Here is a 22357-nt window from a genome sequence, read left to right as displayed (position 1 = left end):
AAAAAAAAAGAATCTAGACCACCCAGCGACCCTTTTCCTGGTTAAGGGTTGCAGACGTGCACGCATGCACATGCAGCCTTCCTGCAGCAAGGTGCTTCACGACGCGTCGGTATTGCCGGCACGTACCCCCGACCAGCGTCGGCCTCATAAGAGAGAAGCTAGAGAGGTAGATGAGCGAGGGACGGATGGATGGGGGAGACGGTGGAGGTGGCGCAGTAGGACGACAAAGAGGGGTAGGTCGGTCTGGGTTGGCTGCTCTGCGGGGTTACGCGGTGTGCATGCCTCCTCCTGGAGATACACGTAGGGTATAGATCGCGCGATATGTACCGCGCGGAAGGGATTATTCTTAGGGTAGGGTAGGGTTTTGCCCGAGTGCAAAAGTGCGAAAAGGGACGTGAGGAGGAGGGTCGCTAGGACGAGAGGGAGTCTAGGGCAGGAGAGGAGCAGAGGGTGGAAGAGAGAGGAGGAGAGGCGGGTGTTGGTGGAGGATGGAAGCGCGTATCAAGGGTTGGAGGGAGAGTAAAAAAGGGGAGACGAGCTGGCTGAACGGGGCTGTCTTTGGGGGGAGAGGGTGAGAAAGACAGAGGCGACTGGCGAGCGAAGGTTGGCGGAGAAGGAGGGGGCGATTCACCGCGCTTCGGACGGAGGGTGGAACGAGGGAGCGCGAAGATGAAGAGAGAGAGAGAGAGAGAGAGAACGCGGGAGAAAAGCGGAGCGAGGTGGAGGACAGAAAGAGGGAACTGTGGCGTGACGCGGAGGAAAAGGGGTTGATGAGGATGAAACAGGGTTCTGGTTGCATGCGAAGATGCATAGACGATGCGCGCGAGCACTCGCCAGGGCGGTGCACCCTGAAGGTGCATTGATCCCACGGTGGCTGTGCGTAGGGTGCCCTACCTTCTACCCCGTTTTTCTACCCTTCCTGTCCCTTTGCCTGCACCTCTCGCTTCTCCAACTCGCTTCTCTCGCCTTCCTCCCTCGCCTCGCCCGCCCCTCTCCACGCTGCGTATGTACTTACGTATATACGTCCCCGCGCGTGCACTTATATGCGTACGCAGGCAGGTATAACGCCCCTCTCGTCAGCGACATAGGGGTTGCGAGGAAAAGTAGGATTTCCATCCGTGAGGACGATGACGATGACGATGACGGCGAGTAACTGTGGTGGGCGACGGCGGCGGCGGTGAGGCGGGAGAGGGAGACGATGTCGGTCTCCGTTATTCGCCGGTGTACGTGTTAGAGAGACGATAAAAAGGGTGGAGGCGGGGGGAATGATAAAAAAAAAGTCGAAGGAGAAAGAGAGCGTGACGAAGGGAATGCACAAACGCGAAAAGTGCGTGACTCGTTGCGTGGCACGATGAGAGGAGAACTCATTAAAATAAATATACGCGTGTACTCGGTGCTCACGCATGGGATGAACACGAGTTAGGCGTAATACGCGAGGAAACGGAACGATGGTCTCGCGTCATTTTCGCTATTTCGCCCGCCAACGCCGCCTTCTTTTTCCTACCGAATCTGTATTGAATAACAAGGACCGAACAATTTTGAACACGCGTTGATAGATTAACGATTAATCGTTGTGATTAATCGCGTTGGAGGATGGATGATAGTAATAGTCGTGACGATTTTACAGGAGAGAGAGAGAGAGAGAGAGAGAGTTCCTGTCTCGTTTCCGACTAATTACACGGCGGACAAGAGTAATTGGATCTAAATCCAATCGAATCGTATCGTTTATATCCCGATTACGGTTAATTATATCGGTCGTATCGTTTATGCGCCTTTGTCTATGAAATGTGACACGATTCTCGCCCGGATTTCAAACCAGGTTTACATAATTACATCGTACGATCGTATACGAGCCACCCCAGATCGTGTTCAATACGCAAGATCGAGTTTCCAATTACTTTCGAACAACCGTAAAAATGTTTGTACTCGCATTTTTCAATCATATTTGATTTTTGGACGTGTCGGAACACCAACAATACTCCACCTTCGATTGGCTCGAAAGCGTTACGAATTAAAAGTTCAAGCTCATTACTGAACTCAAGCACGGGCGTCATCTTACGGGTGATCATTCGCGACTCAACTGTAACGATTTCTACAACGACGACCTTTGGAAAATTCGAAACGAATCCCGGAAAAATCCGGGGAATTGATCCAGCCTGCAGGAAATTCTATCAAGTGGCCACTTGGTGTTTTATTTTCAGCGCGAAAACGACGACGGCCCAGGCTGATACATCGTCTCGAATATCGTCACGTTCAACTATTGTTCCGAAATATGCGCATTTCTAACCAGTTTTAACGAACGCGTAATTATCGCTTACAGATACGCAATATAAATTAAATGTCGAAATAATTAATATCTCGCTTTTGTAACGCTCAACGAGTGAGTATTATTATTCTCTTTCCGTGAAAATTCCCTTTTTGGAAAGGGGACAACCGAAAAACTTATTTCGCGAGGAAACTGTGCCCACTTGTGGCACGAAGATAAGGAAATGAAGAGCCGATAATTAAAGCATCACGTATACGCCCTCTCTCGAGCTAGCAGGGATAAGCGAGAGCTCATCGACGTGGCTGTGTGCGAGGGATCGTGGCCGTAAGCGTGTGCATGCTCGTCGTGTGTATGCGTGGCATGCTGTGTTATACGAAGTACAGTGGCCATGTGGCTCGACCAACCCCGGTGGTCCACTGCATTTAGAACGGGTACGAGTGGACCCGCTTGTGGACCTGCCACACAAAGCGTATATCACGATAACGAGCCTGGGAATCGGTAAGCGCCGGATAGAATCCTCGGCTTCCGGTTGTCCGTGACGCCGCCGCCATCTCAGCGAACCGAACAAAACCAGAGTCGTTTTGATTTTTCTCTTGAATGCATAATATCCGACAGTGTTCAATGGTATTATCGACTAATGGACGAGTCACGAATCACGCTCGTATACACGTGATCAACGTTACATTTTCAAATATACTTTTTTGACCAATTCTTTTCCTTAATCGCGGTAAAAGCAACGTTTAAAATACGATTACACGAAATACATTTGACTCTCTTGGTATTAAAAAAAACGTGTTTAAAAGAATATCGTGAAAAGCAATTTTATTCCTCTTTGCCTTTTTTAATATCTATTAAAAAAAATATATCAAGAAATATTTAATACCAAAAGAATATATTAAAAAGCAAGAGTTCACTTGCACAGTTTCTCGTAATAACAATCAAGCGTTTAGTCAAAGAACGTTCGCCGAAGTTCACCGATTAAATATAACCAGCTACGCCTGCTCATTTTCTAATTGTCTTTGCCTGCCCTGCCCTGGAGTTGCAGACGTTGCTCTTAATATTATTACAATTTTTCATTTCCATCGGCGGTAATGAGTCCAAATAGGATTTAGTAATTACCCGGTGCATTAACGTCGTCCTTGTTAAACGGACCGAGCCGTCCGCACGAATCCTTGAACGACCAGTATCCAGAATACTTATTGTTCTTCTTCTCTTCCGGCTTACAAATAAACAGTATTATTTCCGGCTCGTCGACTCACTCGCCGCATTAATTAACACGAATCGAACCCTGCTACGCGCTCCTAGACGTGCATTCGAGACTTGCCCTCCCTCGAATCCATTTCTGCCCGCTCGAAAGATCTATTTCCCAGCAACTGAATACGAATGTTCCGCGACCACTCGCTTCGACCGATTATTTTATATCCACCTGCGCTTTCACTTCGCTCCTCGTAATTTCTATCCAAATGAGTCGTGAATTCCGTGCATCAACGGGCTATAGAGGCCCAGTCACCTGCGATTTGCGGTGAGAATAAATTCAATCGCTACGACAAGCGAACGGGCTCGTAATCGTTAGGGGAAAGTTCTCTCGATACCATTGAATCGATCAATATGATCGTAATTCAACGGAATATCATACGCGCTATCATTAATCTGTCGAGGAAAATTCTCTGTCCCGACTTTTTTCTTTCCAGGCACGCACCTCTTTCACTTTTCTAATTACGGGTGTCTCGCTTGGAATAAGATCTCTGCAAGGAATGCGGATCCGATCGGTTATGTCTGATAAACCAAATTGGACCAAATTGGAAAAAAAAAAATATTGATATGAAGTTTCGCGATTTACGAATAAGAAAAAGAAATATTTATTCGATGGAGAATATATTCCGTTCGAACGAATTTCTTTTAATCATCACCAATAATAAATCTCTGTATATCTCCACGCGTGTTCCTCCACATTTATACGTCACCAATTATTTCTTTCACCGATCATATTGGAAAAATTGTAACGAAAAATTTGCTTCGTTCTCTCGAAACGTAAAAACGTAGGAAATCGTAACGATACAACGAAATTTCCGCGTGCACGAGCACGCATCGAAAACCTCCTGCCCCCTCCTGTTCCCTCCCTCGAAAGAAGAGAGAGAGAGAGAGCGCCGCCGGGGGGACGGAATAATTATATCCACCCTGGCGGCCCGTCCCGCCATTTTAATTAATATTAATTGAACGTCGCTTTGAACCGGTCGGCCGATGTCGCGAGGGCCCGCGTCGCACGCATGCACGCGTAATTACGCGCGAGCGCAGCGCGTACACACGGGCGCCCGCCGCGCCGGATTCCTTTCAATCTTAGACGTTTAAGGGCGCGCTCGCGCGTAATTACGCGCAATTTCGTCCGATTGAACGGTGGCCCAGGACCGCGCGCTGTCCGCTCGCGTCTCTTTTCGGCCGCGATCGCTATCAAAGGGCCCCGCCGCTTCCACGAATCGCGAATAACGTCCCCGAATATTATTCCTCTCCGCCGAGGAATTCGTTTCTCCCCGTTTCATCACCTTTTTGTTCGCTCTTCCCTGCATGCCCGCATCGCACGCCCCCCCCTCCCCGTCGTCCAAGTCGAAGACCTTCTCCCGCGGGAGGAACGAGCGTGTGGCTGAGCTGTGTGGCCGGCTCGCGCCCCCCCTCGGGAATTTACATTCCTCGCGTCGGAAGAATCGGCACGAATCCTTCCGCGCGATTCAACGCGCGTGCGATTTCCTCGAGCTCGAGGAGATTGTTGTGTACGATCGCTCGATTGTTGTTGTAACTCGTGCTAGAACGTAGGGGGGGGGAAGGAGGGGGACAACGTGGGAAGTAATTGTATCGCGATAACGGCGGCCAGCTAAGACGGGAAGAAAACAAACGCGATGAAACTATCACTTCGAGCCAAGATGTAATCGTCTCTCGTGCTGCGGTTTCGCGTAGGAGTAGTTCGTTTAATAGGTTTTTTCCCCCCTTTTTGTATTCTTAAGAATATTGAAAAACGTTCAAGTATTTGAGAATGTTCTTTGGATGTTGATCGTTAATTTTCTTTTTTCGGTGTTACGATAAAATGTAATTAATCGTAGGATACACGAAAGGGACGTGATTATCTTGTGTTTTGTAAGAAAAATCAATTTAAAAATGATCCCTAAATTTCGTTCTTTTAAAAAAAAAGATTAATCGTACGTCTTCCTTTTTTCTTCAAACCAACGTCGAAATCAAAAAATACGATCTTTTATTATGTAAAAATAATTCGATTCTCGAAAGATAAAATATCTTTGAAATGAAAAAAGAAGTAAATAAACGAATGAAAGGATTTAGATTCCATGAAAAAAAAAAAAAAGAAAAAGAAGAAAGAGACAGTGGAAGAGGAAACGATGTCACAGAAGCAGAAAACGATAACCATCATCTACGTTGGAGAGATTACCGATTGACTTGGTACACGTTTTTTTCCTCCTCCGGCTAACGAGAAGCAGTTTCGTATACGATTGGCGTCGCGACGTGATCGACGTAGGAGAGGAACGAAGCGTTCGAGCAGAACAGGGTCGTCGTTTCCTGCGAGGCTGACTACGCCACGTGTGTACCGGTCTCTGTCATAGCCGCGCGTGGGTATGATACACCTAAAGCATGTTGACGCATCGAATTATTCAAATCAGATAGCAAGCCGATGGAAATGGGACGGGATGAGGATGGGGAAAGGAAGCGGTATATACCTCGAGAGCTCAGGTATATGGGATCCAGAAGCAGAGGAGGAATGGAGAAAAAAAGGAAAAAAGAAAAAGAAAAAAAGAATTAACTTAAACGAAAAAAAATAATAAAAGATGGAGAAATACGAAGTAGTCATGCTAGAAAAATAAGATTGAGAGAAAAAGAAAATATTAACGTCTCGAGAGGGAGGAAAAAAAAAAAAATAAAAATAAAAAAGAATGCAAAGATGCACAAGAGCATCAACGAAACAAGAGTATAGAACAAAAAGTTAACGGAAGAAAGATGGAACGAGATGCGACAATTTCAACGTTGATAAGAGGAAAGGCTTGGTGGATGGGATTGAGGCGCAGGAGAGAAATGGTGTGAATTTAAGAAGCTTAAGGAATGAATGGCGCAAAAAGAATAATGTAATAAAGGCGGAGTAGTTAGGCGAGGAAGAGAATGTAAAGAGGGATTGAAAGAGGAGGAGGAGGGGGGAGATGGAAAGTACATGGAACGCGAAGAAAAGAAAAGAGAGACGACGTTCACGATGAAAGGAGAGAAGCTTTGGTCGAGAGAAGGTCGGTACGATATAATCCAAACATTAGGAGCTACAAATCGTTAATCGTCACGCGAGGAATGCCGACCCCTAGGTGGGACCGTGTTCGTAATTAGATGGCTTCGAACGATATCGATCGTTCCACATCGATTCACCCTTCTGCGCCGCCTGTTTGTATACCACGAGTGGCGAGCATCACGACGACGTGTGTCGACGGTAATGATCCACAAGCGATCGATCGTACAGATCTCGGCTGATGTCGCGCGGAAATGCTCCTTGGGATTCCTTTGTTGCGAATCAAGGTAGCAAGGATGTCGAGGCTCGCTATCTGCCTCCGGTGGCAAATTAGGGGTCAAGCGACGACCCGGGGATAATTAAGTAAATGACACGTTCCGATGACGGCTCACTCATCGGAAAGTTACAAAGATAGAGCTGCTAAATAATCTTGTGATTATATCTCTAGTACCTTGCGAGTGAAAATCTGTATGTATTTCCTCGAAATATTTTGATCTTGATAATTAATATCGCTTGTCCCTGATTTCTCACGCGTGTCGCGTCATAAAAGGAAGGCTTTCCCGAGGGAGTGAAAATTAAAAATCATTAATTTCCCTAATGGATGCGAGGAGGAATGACTGCAGCCTCTCCTCTTTCAGAGCCTCCCACGCATTCCCGGCGAAAGTGGCGAGCCGAGTGCGTTGCCCGGGCGTCTGCCTGCTTACCTGCCTGGAAACGCCCGAGTGCCGTGCGTGGAAATGCGTGTCGCGTGAAAATTATTAGGAAGAGAAAAATGGGAGGGGAGGGAAAAAGAAATAAAAATAAAAGAACACGGGGCAGAAAATAAAAGGCAGAAGAACGAAGAAGGGAGATGGAAGGGAGAGAACGAACGCGTGGAAAAGTCGGGGAGAGAAAGGCGAAAGGACACGCGGGAGTACGCGATTTGAAGAGGAAAGGAGAAAAGAGCGGTGGCCAAAGAAGAGGAAACAGAGGGAGAAGAAACGGAAGAACGTTGAGCTCGCGTTGGAAAGGAAGGCGGGAATAAACAGGGGAAGGAAAAGAGAGAGAGAGAGAGAGAGAGAGAGAGAGAGAGAGAAAGAGAGAGAGAGAGAGAGAGAGAGAGGCCGTCACAATGCGGCGAGTAATCCTGTCGCGTCGTTAACTAACGCGCGGTTGCTAATAAGTCATTAGGGGATGGCTGTCGTCGAGTTGCGTACACGCACGGTTGTAGGTAGGCAGCGAGTTGCGGGTTACTCACGCAATGCGGGCGCACAGACGTCGCGGATTATAAGCGTGTATTCGTGCTCCTAGTACCCCATCGTGGTAGGGGTGCGTGTCTTGTTAGCGACACCCCTGGCGTTGGACGAGAGCCTCTTTCATCCTCCACCTTTCCCCCTTAACCCCGCCCCTCTTATTCTTATTCCGTATCTGCCCCCCTCTATCTTTTTCCAACTTTCCTCTCCCCAATTCCCGTTCCACGGATCTGTTCTACCCTCGTGTCGAACCGAGCGCGACACCGCTCGCTCAGCTCACGCTTGCAACTTACGCGCGTTCGAAAGCGTATTATTGCATCGCGTATCCAGATCGCTATAACAATGGGCGCATGTGTGAGTGCGCACGAGGGGGAAGAGGAAGAAGGGGGGAGGGAGGGGACGAGGTATGGCGAAAGTAAGCACGCATGGACGAGCAACCCCTGTGTTGGAGAGGAGTTGGAAGGAAGAGGAGGAAGGGAGGGCGATTTCTACCGCGAGCTCGATCTTGCTCGAACACGGCCCCGCCGTTATATGTCGCCTCGTTATATACGGTGGAACGAGTGACACCGCTCCGTACCGCGGCATATTTCTAGTACGGTAGGTTAGTTAAGCTCTCTTTCAACCGCGCGCACCACTTACTTTGCATGTATGTGCACGCACGGCGGACATAAATAATCGCGTTTAAAACGGCGAGCGGGCGAGCTGGCCGATATTGTCGCGGGGGCTTGCACGGTTACGCAACCAGTCACTCTGTCCGCGTCCTGTCCCGGCGATTGTCCCTTCGGTGATGGCGCGAGCCGAGCGTTGCTCGCGTGGCGAACGGAAGGCCCCCTCGTGGAATTTACGCCTCGGCAAGGTGACGCTATTGACCGCGGACGTGCAACGAAGAGATACGTCTCACGGACTTTCCGTTCCTTCCAAGTGGACTGGTCGGAGGAAAAACTTTACTCGGAATTCAACGGTCTCCAACGTTGTTTCCAACTATGCTCGGCACACGGTATCGGAGTATTATTCGATTATACAGTTTTTCAGAATGCATCGAAGCTTCTATACCGCGTGCCTTCTATCTCTCAATCTCCATTCGGTTTCCTGATCGTCTTGATCGATCCCCTCCGCAAAAATATCCTCGAATGCCGGGTCGAGAGTCTGCAGCGATGAGAAATCATCGATTCAGAGTCGATCCTCGGTAGAAAGGTATTCGAACGACACCTCGAGCTTGTGAGTTTTCCGAGGGGAGGGGGACGAAGGAAATGAAAAGGAAGGAATAAACCTGTGTGCTATACATGGCCACGTAACGGTAAGCGTGGACGAACGTGGACGAGAGAGAGAGAGAGAGAAACGTCGAGGAGGATGAAGAGGAGAGGCCTGCCTTCGACTCGAGATGGACCTGCTCGGCTAGTACAGGTATTTACTAGGTGCCTGTACTTTCCCCTACCATCCTTCCCTCCTCCGTCGCCCCTCCGTTCTCCTTGGCTCCTTGGAGAGGAACAGAGCGGTCACATAGTTGAAGAATTCTTTCTCGCGATGCTGATGGACGTTGGTTGGAACCGTGGCCCGTAGAGGTCGACACCTCCTTCGCGGAGAACTCGGTTCCAGGCATTCGTGGCGCGTTCGTCGAAAAACACCGGACGCGCATTAATCAACCCGTTGGAAAACTGATATGTGTTAGCATTGGATTTGCATATCAATGACCGCGGCACAGGGAGGAATCGCTAGAAAACGCGGCGTGGCGCAGGTGTTCAGGTGTAATATTGACAAATGACGCGGACCGGCCAACGGGAATATCCCGCGTTTATGCTCCACGCCTTTTGTTCTTTTGTCGCTGAATCGTTTTTCCTTTTTTTACGTGGTTTCTTTTTTACGTGGGCAAGGAGGAGAAACGGTGACGCGGTGCATCTGGCCCGTTCGAGAAGTCGAGTTTTTTTATCGATTGTGATTGGAAAATTAAATAAAACGATTTACCTGATTTTAATGCGTTTTTATGTTATTATTTAATTCATGCAAGTCGCCTGATTTCTTCTTTTAATCTACTGTTATCAACTCGAAATGTCTCTGATCGTAATTAATAGGAAAATTAACATTTAGAAAATACCGATCGTTCTCGAAATACAGTTCGTTATAAAGTTGTTATAGTTGGAATATATTTAAGTAACCAGAATGTTGTAATTTATTCAGGTTCTCGAGTCCACGTGGCCCGCTCGTTCCAATGGATAAGTTCGTAGACACGCCGGATGAGCCTCGTTTAACGCAACTAGTCAAGCACCTGCGTAACAGGGAGGAGGATAGAGCCTTCCATGGAAGTAGCAGAAGAGAAGATAAAATTGGGATGAAGTTACGACGGTAAGCCAGCCATCCAATACGATTAGGATTCCCTTGACGCGTGTCATCTTCGTTTATACCATTCCCCCACGATTCACGTTTCGTGAAGTCACCATTCCCCCACCCAACAAATATCAAACGATATATCCATGTCCCCGTCCCGAAACTCTTAAAACGCATCAATAAAAGAAAGAACGCCTCGAGATCCGCAATAAACCGGTGACACCCCACCAAGATTTTCACAAACCGGAACAGAGATCCGCGATTATCGTCCGTGTCAGCGTCCCCTCGTGCCTTTGAATCGTACATAACGCCATAAAAATAAAAAATAAAACGAAAAAGGAAAAAGAAAAGGAAAGAAATAGGGAATAAGAGGCGCGTTCGCGATAGCAACGTTGTCGTCGGCATCATCCTGGTCGTCCCCTCCTCCTCGAATGCCTCCTCTGCGTCGAAAATATAGAACACGGCCATTTGGATCGTCGTTAAACTGCAAACTTGTAAGCGGAATCGCGTCCTCCCGTACGCGTTCATCCGCCTGTTACGGTCGAGTTATCGTCCGTTCGTGCGCGTAAAGTGAAAGTATGCCGGTCGTTTCACTCCTCTCGTTCTCTTCGACTAGCATGCACACAACCGCATCTTAGTACGAAGGAAGGCGAGCGAATGGATGAGAGAGAGAGAGAGAGAGAGAGAGACACACACATACCGCGAGAAAGTTTCGGGACCGACCGTTATTTGTGGCCGTCGTGCGGTTGTCGAAGTAAAGAAAATACGGGGGCCTGGACCGTAACCGTAAGGAACGAGCGAATCACGCGACCCAGAGTTTTTTATATTAAAGAAGGGAGCCGGGATGGAATCGCGGCGTCTCTTGCCTAATCGAGCCTCGAAATTGTCCCTGAGAAGTCGTTTAAAAGTCAACCGTGCCGATCGTGACTCTGCCTCCTCGTCGCATTTACACCGGGTAACATCGCGTTAATTGCCGATAAAGTAATTGTACACCGGCGTGTTTTCGCTTTCGTTCGACACCCGGTGTGGAGAGTAAGTCTAAAAAAAATCACCAAGCCGTTTGTTTCGCATTTCGGGAAGGTGAGAAATGTATGTGTGTGTGTGTGTATACGGGTAGAGAAGCGACTTACTGTCGCGTGAGACGCGGTGATACGGGGCGCGCGATTGCCCAACGCAGAAAAATTACAACGACACGCGACGAAATAAATGAACTTACCGAGAAATGCGGTTCAAGCGTGGACTCTATAAACTGGCCGGAGGCGGTTGCGTCACTTTTTCTTCCGTAAATGGAGACGGTGATGGGGAAGAAAGAAGAGGACGTTTGCAGAAAATCGTTGGCTAATCGATCGGTTGTACGTACACGAGAACTGGTCGGTGAATTATGAAACGGGATTGTGATGTTGACTCGTTCTCTGCAATTTTCTAATGAATATTTTACTCGTTATTATCAAAGGGAACTTTGCACGATGCATCCGATCCACTTTTGGCGAATAATTAAACCAAGACTCGGTTTTTCACTTCGATTCTCTAATGAATTTTCCCCCCCAATAATATTAATGATTCCAACGAAGTATATAGATTTTCTTAATCCAATTTTACGATGAATTAAAATATCGAATAATCGGATACCTTGTTTAAATTTTTCTTGTAAAATATTATTTATACCGTTGCAAACACCGTTGTATATGAGGATATTATTTATTAGTTCTGGCAACTTGTAATTTAACTCGTGACCGTCGCTAATAATATCAACAGATGCAATTGCATAAGTAAACCTAGTTTAGCAATCAATTTATTAAAAATCGCGCGCATATCAATTAATCCGTAATAGTCTCGTTTTAACCTCATCACTGTTGGTATGTACTCGATTAATATTTACGATGGGAGCATTGCCGATCAGATAGGCGTGTCTAGGTAGAAGCCATAGGCCATTCCTCTGGAATCCTCTGGAATCATCTATGAACTCTAACCTAAAACGAATAATTCATAGATATTAATAGATTCCCTTGATTAATCCCCGACGTACGGCGTAACCGATCCCTTATGTTTAAAGATAAATCATTAAACTCCCTCCACTCCTCTACGAACCACGAACGCCTCCCTCTATCGTACATCGTAAAATCGTTTTAATAATCATTACCATCGATAACTCTGAAACTCGGTTGCCTCGGTTGTCGTGAAACCGAGCTAATAAGCAATTCACTATCCCCTAAGATAGTAACGAGAAAGAATCCACGTCACCCGATTAACCAACTTTTTGCCCGCATATTATTCACAGTTGTCTTACCATCAAGAATTAAGAAATCTCGCGCCCTTCGAGCGCGAAACGCTCGAGCACGAGCTCCGTTAATAGATCCTCGTTAACGATACCGCTTAAAAACACGCTACCATTCCCATTGACCTAATCAGACCCACGTAATCCAAGCCACTTGTCGTCAATTTCCTGAAAACGGGGTTCGTTCTCAAACTTGAATCTTCTCGAGCCAGCTGCTCTCGCGAAATCGAGACGACGCTTTAAATCGTGCAACAATTTTTTCAACATCTTCCTCGAGCAAAATCTCGAGCGCAATCGTGCACATCGAAGGATAAAAGGGAGGATTGTAAAAAAGGGTATCGTGATTGTGCGATGTTGGTTGCCACGATAAGCAAATGATATCACTGGTGCGTGTTTAGCATAATTCGATGATCAGCGGGATTGCCGGTACGTAGGACCGGGGCCGACTTATTTATCGTGGCCGGAACCGGGGGCCCGTTTTCACCTTTGAAAACGGTGGACCGGTGCCGACCAAATACACCAACTTTCGGGACATTAGGCGCATTATTACGCGATGGGACCAGCCACCAAAAGCGGGATAGATAATATATCGTCGCTCGCGGGGATCAGGGCTCCTTAATGTGGGATGGCGGGATAATGTATGCCAAATGCTGCTCCCAGGTGGGGCGGGGGCAATGGGAGGCAAGTGTGCGGCCTGGCTGCGAGTTATTTATTGATTTATGCGAATAATCACGTTCGAAAGCGCCTTGTTGAGCGTTAAGGTACTTTTCCCTCCCCTCCCTCCTATCCTCTTCTCCACTGTCCGCCAACCTCTTCCCCTCTTCCCTCTCCCTCCCCGTCGACTTCTTCTTTTTTCGCAGGGGTAAACGCAAATAAATTATGGTTTACTGCCTACTTCACGGCGTGTGAGGCCCACTGGCGAAGAAGTTAAAAAAAAAAAGAGAGAGAGAGAAAAAGAAATTGGTAAATAAAAGGAATAAGAAGAGGTGGAAGAGTCGAATTGAAGGATACGAAATTCGCGTTTGACTTCGTTTTGGAATTAATACGCTCGTCGCCTCGTTTTGTTCTTTCTGAACACGTGAGCGTTATCGAGTCTTCTTATCGTTTCATATCGGTCTAATTTTCCTTCCTCGAGTTTCTTTTTCGCTCTTTCGTGTTCCTTGCTCTCTCTTTCGTGCGTATCCGCGCGCGTATACGGATGGTGGTTTGCTTCGCTTCACGAAACGGGGAAAGAGGGCCGATTCGAGGAACGAGGGTCGAAAATAATCGGCCGGCCCTCGCGGCGGAAGTCTGTGCCCGCGTGGAATTCGGAGAGGGAGGATCAGAGCCATCTTTCATACTCGTATTGTATTATACGTGGGATAATATGAAGAGGATTCGCGCGCGGCCTCTCTTTCACGAGCCGCGTCGAAACGCGGCGTGGAAACATCCGACAACCGTCGTCTCTCCGTCTCCTCGTGACGCGTCTATCGTCGAGAGGAGTCATAATCGGCACCGTTGTCCGAGTTGACACCTCTAATGAGCCTTTTACATCGGATCCTCGCAGCCAGCAACGTTTAATACATTCGAACGAGACGAGTTCGTGGTACAAAAAAAGTGAAAGTCGTGGACGGATCGTGCGCGATACGAGTTGCCATTATATACGGACATATGTAAATGCCAATCGTTAGCAGAAGGGTATATAGAGTGCGGACGAGGAGTATCGTTCATATGGAAAGAAAGAAGGAAAAAAAGAAAAAGGAAAAAATGTCTATTTCTTGCCGATAATAAAATATTCTATTCGAGCAAGAATAAAAGTCCCATCGTCGAATATTTTTCTAATAGTCGCGCGTCTATTCACTCTACTTCGAATGGAAGAAAGATGTTAAATTAAAGATTTCCACTTGTGAAGCCTCCTCCTCAGGAAACTTTAGAAATATTCATCGAATCTTCCCTCCGCTATCCTTCTCCACCCTCGAGAGCTCTGAACTGAACGACAAACGGTAGCAAACGTCTCTCTCTCACCCGGTTAATCCCCAGATATCGGTACGAAATCGGGACAACGATACCTCGGCGATAACGAGGGTCAAGGAATAGTAGGAAAAGACAGACCGATGGTACGAAGAGGGTTGTGACAGACAGGTAACGCTATTACGCGTATCTGCTTTACGCACGTGTTCCGATCCGTGTTGGGGTGGCGTTCCTGCGAGTTCCATTCCCCGAGTGGATTCCGGTCCCTAGGTCGGCCTAGGTGAAACCCTGAACGTAGAACCGTGGAAAAAGTATCGCGGAGAGAGAGAGAGAGAGAGAGAGAGAGAGAGAGAGAGAGAGAGAGTGAAATAGAGAGACGGAGAGAGAGGAGGGTATAACCTGAGGGGAGAGCAAGGCGTTGCGAGCAAGTATCGGTTGCACGTTGGTTACACAAGGGCTTCCCTTCGGCTGGGCTATTCTAGAACCCTGTCCTCGTCCCTCCGGTAACCACCGCCTTTTTTTCATGCCTTATGCCTTGTGGCTTATGGCTCATGCCTTATACCATCCCGGATCGGCGTGCTACCTACTACCGTGCGGGGAATACTCGCTTCCCCTTTTGCGGCAGGCGACGGTCCACCGGTCACGCGATCCACCGTCAAGTTTCACGCGGTAAAAACCGTTTTCTCCACGCCCTTTATTGCCTTATTCGAGGATGTGAGAAACGGGCGTTGGATCGACGCGAGACGAGGCTGCGTTTCAAGTGTCCTTGCTGAACGATAGGGGAATGAAAATTGCTCGGCTGGCCTCTGTATGCATGATCGCGCGCTCGAGTAATGCCCTTTCGTGGCTCGGTCGAGAGGGATTCATGGGTTTGTTATGGGGATTGTTTTATAGGTAAATTAAGCTCGAGTTTTATTGCTTTGGTAGGAGGCCGGTTTTTGTCGTCGGAAAACGATGTTGCGATAATGTAGAATGTTTTCTTCCCATCACTATGGCAACGTTCTACGCTTGTAGATTTCGTTTTTCAGGGATAGTTCGTTGAAATAAATTAAAGATAAAAAAAAAAGTAATTTAAGCCTTGCACGATCTTAAATTATAGTCAAGGAAATTAAAATTCCAGCGAATAAATGGATGCAACGATGCTATTGAATGGCAATAAGGGGGGGACAGATATGTGACGGAAGTAACAATTCTATCCCTGTTCGTCGTCGATCGATATAGAAATAATTGCATCCATTCGAAAAAAACTAACTTAGAAAATGGACCATCGTACACATTTGACGCCCGTAATTTCCGTAAACAACGCGATAAAACGGCTTAAAATCCCTAGCGAATTTGCGTCTCACGGGCAACGATGGCTGAAGAATCGCCAAGCGATCATAAGCTTATTAGAACCGAAGTTAGTTACAAGCTAACTTAACCGCCACCCATAAATCAATCAGCGTTGACACGCCCAAGGGGACGTGCACCACGTTTGAGCCCCGTTTTCGTAGGAATTCGCCTCGCGGAGTCCGGTAGCCGGGTAATCCGGTCTGACGAGAAAAACAATTTATCCCGCGTCGCGCGTCAACCGCGCTAATTCCACGCCTTGTCGTCGCGCGAGGCGAAATCGACGACACCGCAAAGAGAATCGGACGAAGAGTTAAAGTTAATGAAATGCAAACGAGCGCCGGAAGCGGCCTGTTATATAGGGCGAGGGGAGGAGGGGTTGCGTAAAGCATGTGGCGGCGCCGCGTCCCGCTTAACAAGCGCAAAATAAACGCGCGGACAAATAAGCGGCCTACCACGAATAAAATAGTTCCGTTGGCCCCACCAAGGGTGGAGGTGGTGGTGGAGGAGGATGCGTGGCTGGAGGAAGCGGAGGTAGAGGAGACAGAGGCGGAGGAGGAGGAGGAGGAGGAGGAAGCGGCGATGATGGAGAAAGAGGAGAGAAAGCCGGAGAATGGCGAGAGAAAATTAATAGATGGATATTTATTAAATCGAACCAACGGCGGACGGAGTGAATCGGTATTTGTCCATTGTCTGGCCGATTTAATTGCAAACATCAATATGTTTTATTTGTCTTCTAACCCTCTTTCGCGCACCCCCCACCCTGGCTCATCTTTCCTCTTCGTCCTCCTCCCGTGCGCTCGATTTCTCTGATCGATTTCTCCCGTTACACCGTTCGAGCGTCCTCGTTCCGGTCTTCTCCATAGTTTTTTCTTTTTTCTTTTTTTTTTTTTTTTTTTTTTTTAAAGCTTACCTCACTCCATCCCGCGCCACTCTTTTTCGAGTATATTTATCCCCCGGTCGTTCGAAAATTTAACGCCGCTGTTTGGCCCGGTCAAACATTTGTCCACGCGTTTATCCTCGGCCCGGTTTTTGGTTCGCCGCTCGTTAAACTGATAAATCCGCATTGTCGCGATTATTATTTCCCTCCCCCTCTGATTCTGCTTTATTTTCCTCGTCGCCGTCCTTTTACTTCGCATTTCGCTCGATGGATTCGTTTTGTCCATCGTTTTCGTTTTCCCCGTCCCTCCGCTTTTCTCGTTTTTCTCTTTTTTCCGTCGCTTGTATTTTTTTTTTAAATATCGAATTTGCGGGACCGCGGTCTCGATGTTTCCTGCTCGAATTCGGTATACGGAATGAAACATATCGCGGCGGAGATTCCAAATAAAGCGTTTCGAGAGGGAAAGGTTGTTCGGAACGATGTTTATTTATTTCGTTCGAACGACTCCGATTGCCGCCGCCGTTCGTAGTTTAATTAAATTTCCAACCGACTTCGCCTTTCATTGCCATTTTCCTCGCCCTACTTTTCCCTTGTCTCGTGCGAAAGATTTCCCTCCCACTGCCATCTCTTCCCAGTTTCCTGGAAACGCGTCTCCCGTCGCGGAAACCGTCTCCGTAGCTTTCCATCTTTGATAATTACTCGCTCAAACTATCCCGCTGAATATGCGCGCACGTGTGTTCTCAGACGGGTGCATCTGGTCTCCAGGGATCGTGAATTCTTTGTCGAATCTCGGACGCGTTGCGTATAATCGAGAATTTTTCATACAATTCAACGAAGATGTAAATTCCAAACGACGAGACGAACGAACAAATTCTCGTTCAAATATAATTATAAAATAATTTATAAAACAACTTTCTCTCGGTAAAGAAGTAAGAGAAACGAGGGCACGATTTGATTAATTAGCCGTTTACAAAATTTACTCCTTGCAATCACGTTCATCCGGCTTAAGAAAAAAATATCGACGATAAAATCTTGGAAAATCGGATGGAAATTTTAACGCTATATATTAATTCACATGTATTTTCTTTCCCGATATCGACGAGATATTTCTCTTTGTATAAATAAATACCATACTTTCCAGCAATTTACTATCGCGTTCTACGTGATGATTACAATTTTAACTTCTCGTTCGATTTTCTTTCGCCGAGAAAGAAAGCATCCATCTTAATTTTCCATAACCGCTCCAATATCGATTATCACGATTACATCCATCCCTCTGGTGAAACTCTTTCATCGTATTTCGCGAGCAACGCGCACTAACTAGAAAATTCGTACGTCACACGGGGGCGGCATACGCTTCAACGGCAGGGCGCTTTTCACTTCCACTCTAATTACACTTACTGCACAGTCGTGAGATTTCGTTTCGCGGCCTCTGAATAATGCACAAGGGGAGAACCCCGCGTAAATTGGGGGACACGCTGGATTAGGTATTAACGAGCGAATTTAAAAAGACTCGCAGATTTAAACACACTCTGTCGCCATGCAATTTTAACCGGCCGCTCGTAATTGGCGAAATAGTAATTAACTCTTTGACGATGGAATTCATTTTTCCCCGCGACAGAGCCAACGTGTAGTCTACTCTAAAAAAAAAAAAAATAAAAAAAAATAAAAAAAGAGGAAAAAGGAGGAGGGGGGGTTGGGGAAGAGTACCGAGACTCGGTAAATATTCGCGACACGTATCACCGCGAAACGTTTAATCTCATCATCGATTCGCTATAAAAGTCGCGAAGCATCCAATAATGGCAGCCTCGACTTATAGAAAGGGTTCCAGCCTCGATTGCCGCCACAACGCGAAGCGAGCCATTCCGGTTGTGAGACGCGTGCACCAGCGGAAACCGAAGCTTGGAACCGCGGCACGCGTGCATTTTTCCACGTCTCGCGATTACGCGAGAAAAGCCCGACATAGGGACGCCGAGGGACATTGACAGGTGGTTCACCGGCTGATCTATCCAAGATTCCCTTGCGCAACCGACGTGTAATTTTCGCGGTAATTTTCTACCGATTAGACCTACCGATACTCCTTTCACTCCTATAACAGAGTTTTCCTCCGCCCCCGCCTGCTCGAGCTAGCTAATTCTCCTCGAAGGTTGCGAAATCGATCGATGGGCTTTGATCGATCGTCCATCCATCCATCCTATGTAGGTTTTAGAACGTAGGTTTCTTTTTTTATCTATTTTTTTTCTCTCTTTCTTTTTTTTTACGATTTTCAAGTATCGAAAGTGGTGATGATCGAATTAAAGTGGAAAGAATTGTTATTCGAAAAGTGGCACAGTCTACGGTAGAATTCATCTTTGGCACGTTTGACGTCAATTGGACGGTTGTTAACGATAGAGAGTGTGGAATTTGTCACGCCCGGGTCGCGTCGTTTCCGCTCACGATTTTTAAGTATTCGCACGACTGGCCATGGTAACAGTGTGTCGCCCCTCGCACGCAGGACGCGATAATAAAATATTCAGAGCTCAGTTTGTACCGTCGTTACAATTTTATAGAATTATAAATCGAATTAATATATACCGAATAACATCAACGTTTTCAAAAATACCTTTTTGCCAATCCTCCACCAAATCGTTATCCATTGATTCACGAAAATTGTCGAAAATGAAAATTTCTGAGCGCACTCAAGAGTCGTCTTTCCAAAAAAACGAAATGTGAAATTGAATCGAGGATGTGTGACTGCTCATCGCGTCATCGCGGAATAATATCCAGGGATTTCGCGTTAAACCAACGGAAAACCGTTTTCAACGAAAAAGCAACAGGATATCCGAACGCATCCGGCTGGCTGCTGCTAAAGCATAACATACGGCCCACTAACTCTTTAGCTTTCGCGTCGAACAAATCCCACGCGCATAAACATCGAATTCCTTCGGCCACGAACCAGAGCCGCACTTTGTATCGCACTTTATTTTAGGATTCGCGGATCCGTGGAACGAGGCAAAGCGCGTACGCCGACCATCGCTTCTTTCTTATCCTCCTTCGATTCGCGAATCCTCGTCTCGAGAAGAAGAAGAAGACGAAAACCGGAAGCTCTCGATCGGTCGAATCGCAAGAACAGAGGGGAGAGGTATGTATCGGTCGGTGAGAAGGAGCGAAAGGGGAATAGAAGAAATTTCGGGATAGCGATAACGCGGCAACGCTCCTCCTGCCTCCTATTTCACGTCATTTTCATAAATTAAGCGTCGTATCAGGGGGGGCGCGAGACGGCACGGCCGTAACTTTGGGCATTACAATAATAAAGAGTCGGGTTAGGCCCGTCTGGCCCCGAATGGCGAGGGCGAAGAGAAGAGCTGTTTCGAAACATTTCCATAATCCAATCGTGCTTGTTACCTACCCCCCCCCCCTTCGACCAATGAAAACTTTCATTTTACACGACCAAAGCTCGGGATTTTAAGAAACTCGCGCGAGAGAAGAACGTTTTCTTGGACGTTCGTCGGTTATTGCGGCTTAACTCCGAAGCGACATCTGGAATTTCGTGGTTCCTAAGTGTAGCTGATTTTATATCGAAATCGAAAGGAATAGCAAAATTTTGAGATCGTCGATCGAATTGATAGAAGAGATAAATTGATAAATTCTAGGAAGAAATTGGAAATGGAGATGTTGATTTTTTAGTTTAAACGAATTTTGCTTTTTACTTTTTCGAATATCTAGATCTGACGAAAACTTGAATATGTATTTTGTAATCTCATATTCATCGTAGCAGTAATGGAGTACTTTTCTCTGTTAAAATTTAGAGAAAGAGTAATGATAAATTTAGAGAAAAAAAAAAACAAATTTATTTCGCCATTCTTCATCGTCCCCTTCAATCTCATCCCCTCCATTATGGGAACGAATTTCTTCGAATTCTCGATACGCCTTCGTATCACGAGGCGATCATTCTTTGCCCTAATCTCGGTATTTACGAAGGAAGAAACGGTACGATATCGTGAGGAACGCGTTTTTACTTAACGTTCCTCCACTACCTTTCGAAAACACGAATTCATGCGGCGGCGGAGGTCATCGTGGAATTCGTGGTTCCTCCAACTTCAATTATTTAGTTTTTAACGGAACCGCTGTCCGCCAAGCAGCACGCTTGGACACGCTTAATCCTCCTCTTTACGCGCGATACATTATCGAACCAGCACGCCCACGGAATTTTTCATCCGTGAACCTTGCTCGCTCGAGGAGAGAAGAGATTCTCTCGAAGAAGGAAGAAGGTGTGACTGCTCGAGGCGTTCGATTTTGTAATCCTTCCTCCATTAAGGAAACTTATCACCAGTTTCTCGTGCAATTATATTACAAGCTTGTAATTAACTCTATTATACACTCTAGTTGAACGCGGTTGAAATATATACATGATGATATGGCTCGTTGCGTGGCTGTGTTATAATGCTGAAATACAGAGGCTTTTACGCGGGTAATATTCAGTTTATACCATTTTGCAACTTTCCCCTTGGCGGAGTACGAATATTTCTTGTCTCTGGTAGACGATATTAATTCGAGAACAGTTGCCAGGACTCCCGGAATTTTCGCGTTTCATCCGCGTGAGAATCCGCGTTGCTTTCAGTCGTTTCTTCTCGATGCCGAGATTTCGATATTGTGTTTGAAACATTCTAAAATTATATAAAACGTTTCAGAAACGTTGCATAGTTTGCCCGGATAAATTTAACTTCTCTCTGTTAATCTAGCGGCTAATTTCGATGTCGCGGGCTTTGCTACGGGAATTAATTAAAAACTGGGGTTGAAGGATTGGAAATTTAATTATAAATAAAATCGGATGGTGGATGTAATAACAATTTTATTGCGAGGGAATATTCTTCCCTCCAAATATACCTAATAAAAATATAACGAATTCCATTTTAATATACGATTTGTTCAACGATTTTAAATATTAATCGAAAGAGGAATAGAAACTAAAATAGAAATATTAAAAATTCATCGGCTAATCTGGACATGTAATTATTAAATGAATTACAAAATGAAATATTTACAATTCAATTAGCGATACAAATATTTCAAGAAAATAACTCGATGTACTGTTACACGTAGACCATTCCTATTATCTTCGTAAACCGTTATCCCGTCAAAATTCTCCACGAGGATAGTTATTTCAACAAAATTCGATTTTTCAATCATCTCTATCCAAAATTTAATCACTATCCGAGCCTTATGCAGAAATATTCGATCTGTCAAAACGTTATAATTTTAAAAGAATATACTTTTATCTACACAATAGAACGCTTAACCAAATTCTCCATTTTCCGAATAATCTCATCTCATCTCTCTTATTCACAATTATTTGACCCGTCAAAATTTCTCGGGACACGAAGATAAAAATATTCGATCAAAAATTCTTGATCGAATCATCCCCCATTTTTCCATCATTAATTTACAATGAACGATCAATTCGTTCATTGTAATGACGAAAATAACGAAATTCCAATTGTTCCAACGAAATTCGAATTGGAACAGCTTGAGAGCGCGTTGAACTCGGAAATCACGGTATATATGTATATATATATATATTATATTGGCCGACACGCACGCGAAATCGCCTCTTGTGTACACGGCATTATGCGCCGCGATCGACGTTGGAGCCGCGCGGCATCCGAGAAAACGAGCGGAGGCAAAGGAGGTCTGCCGGTCTCTCTACGTGACGGCATCTAACTCGGCATTCGGTACACGGGGTTTAGAGGCTTCCCTTGTTCCCTCCGTCTATATATGTACTGGCAGCCGAGGATTTTGTGTAAGCGTTTCTGAAGTGACTTACGCCGCCGCGACTTGGCAATGCGGCCGATCGCGA

General features: G+C 46.2%; 1 protein-coding gene across 2 annotated transcripts in view; it reads left to right on the top strand.

Annotated features, from left to right (window-relative positions):
- LOC122720444 (SAGA-associated factor 29) overlaps nt 1-22357 on the top strand; it is a 234823-nt gene that overhangs the window by 56465 nt on the left and 156001 nt on the right. Inside the window, exon 2 of one of the 2 annotated variants that reach the window (XM_043947184.1) lies at nt 9941-10105. The exons of the other annotated variant lie outside the window; for it this stretch is intronic. The gene's annotated coding sequence lies outside the window, so the exon portion shown is untranslated. The remainder of the gene's footprint in view (nt 1-9940; nt 10106-22357) is intronic. 2 annotated transcript variants of the gene reach the window in all.

This window comes from Apis laboriosa, unplaced genomic scaffold, assembly GCF_014066325.1.
Source record: "Apis laboriosa isolate Shangri-la unplaced genomic scaffold, ASM1406632v1 scaffold12_cov154, whole genome shotgun sequence".
Lineage (NCBI taxonomy): Eukaryota > Metazoa > Arthropoda > Insecta > Hymenoptera > Apidae > Apis > Apis laboriosa.
Note: the sequence above shows the minus strand (reverse complement) of the source record. Positions and strands in the feature narration are given on the sequence as shown.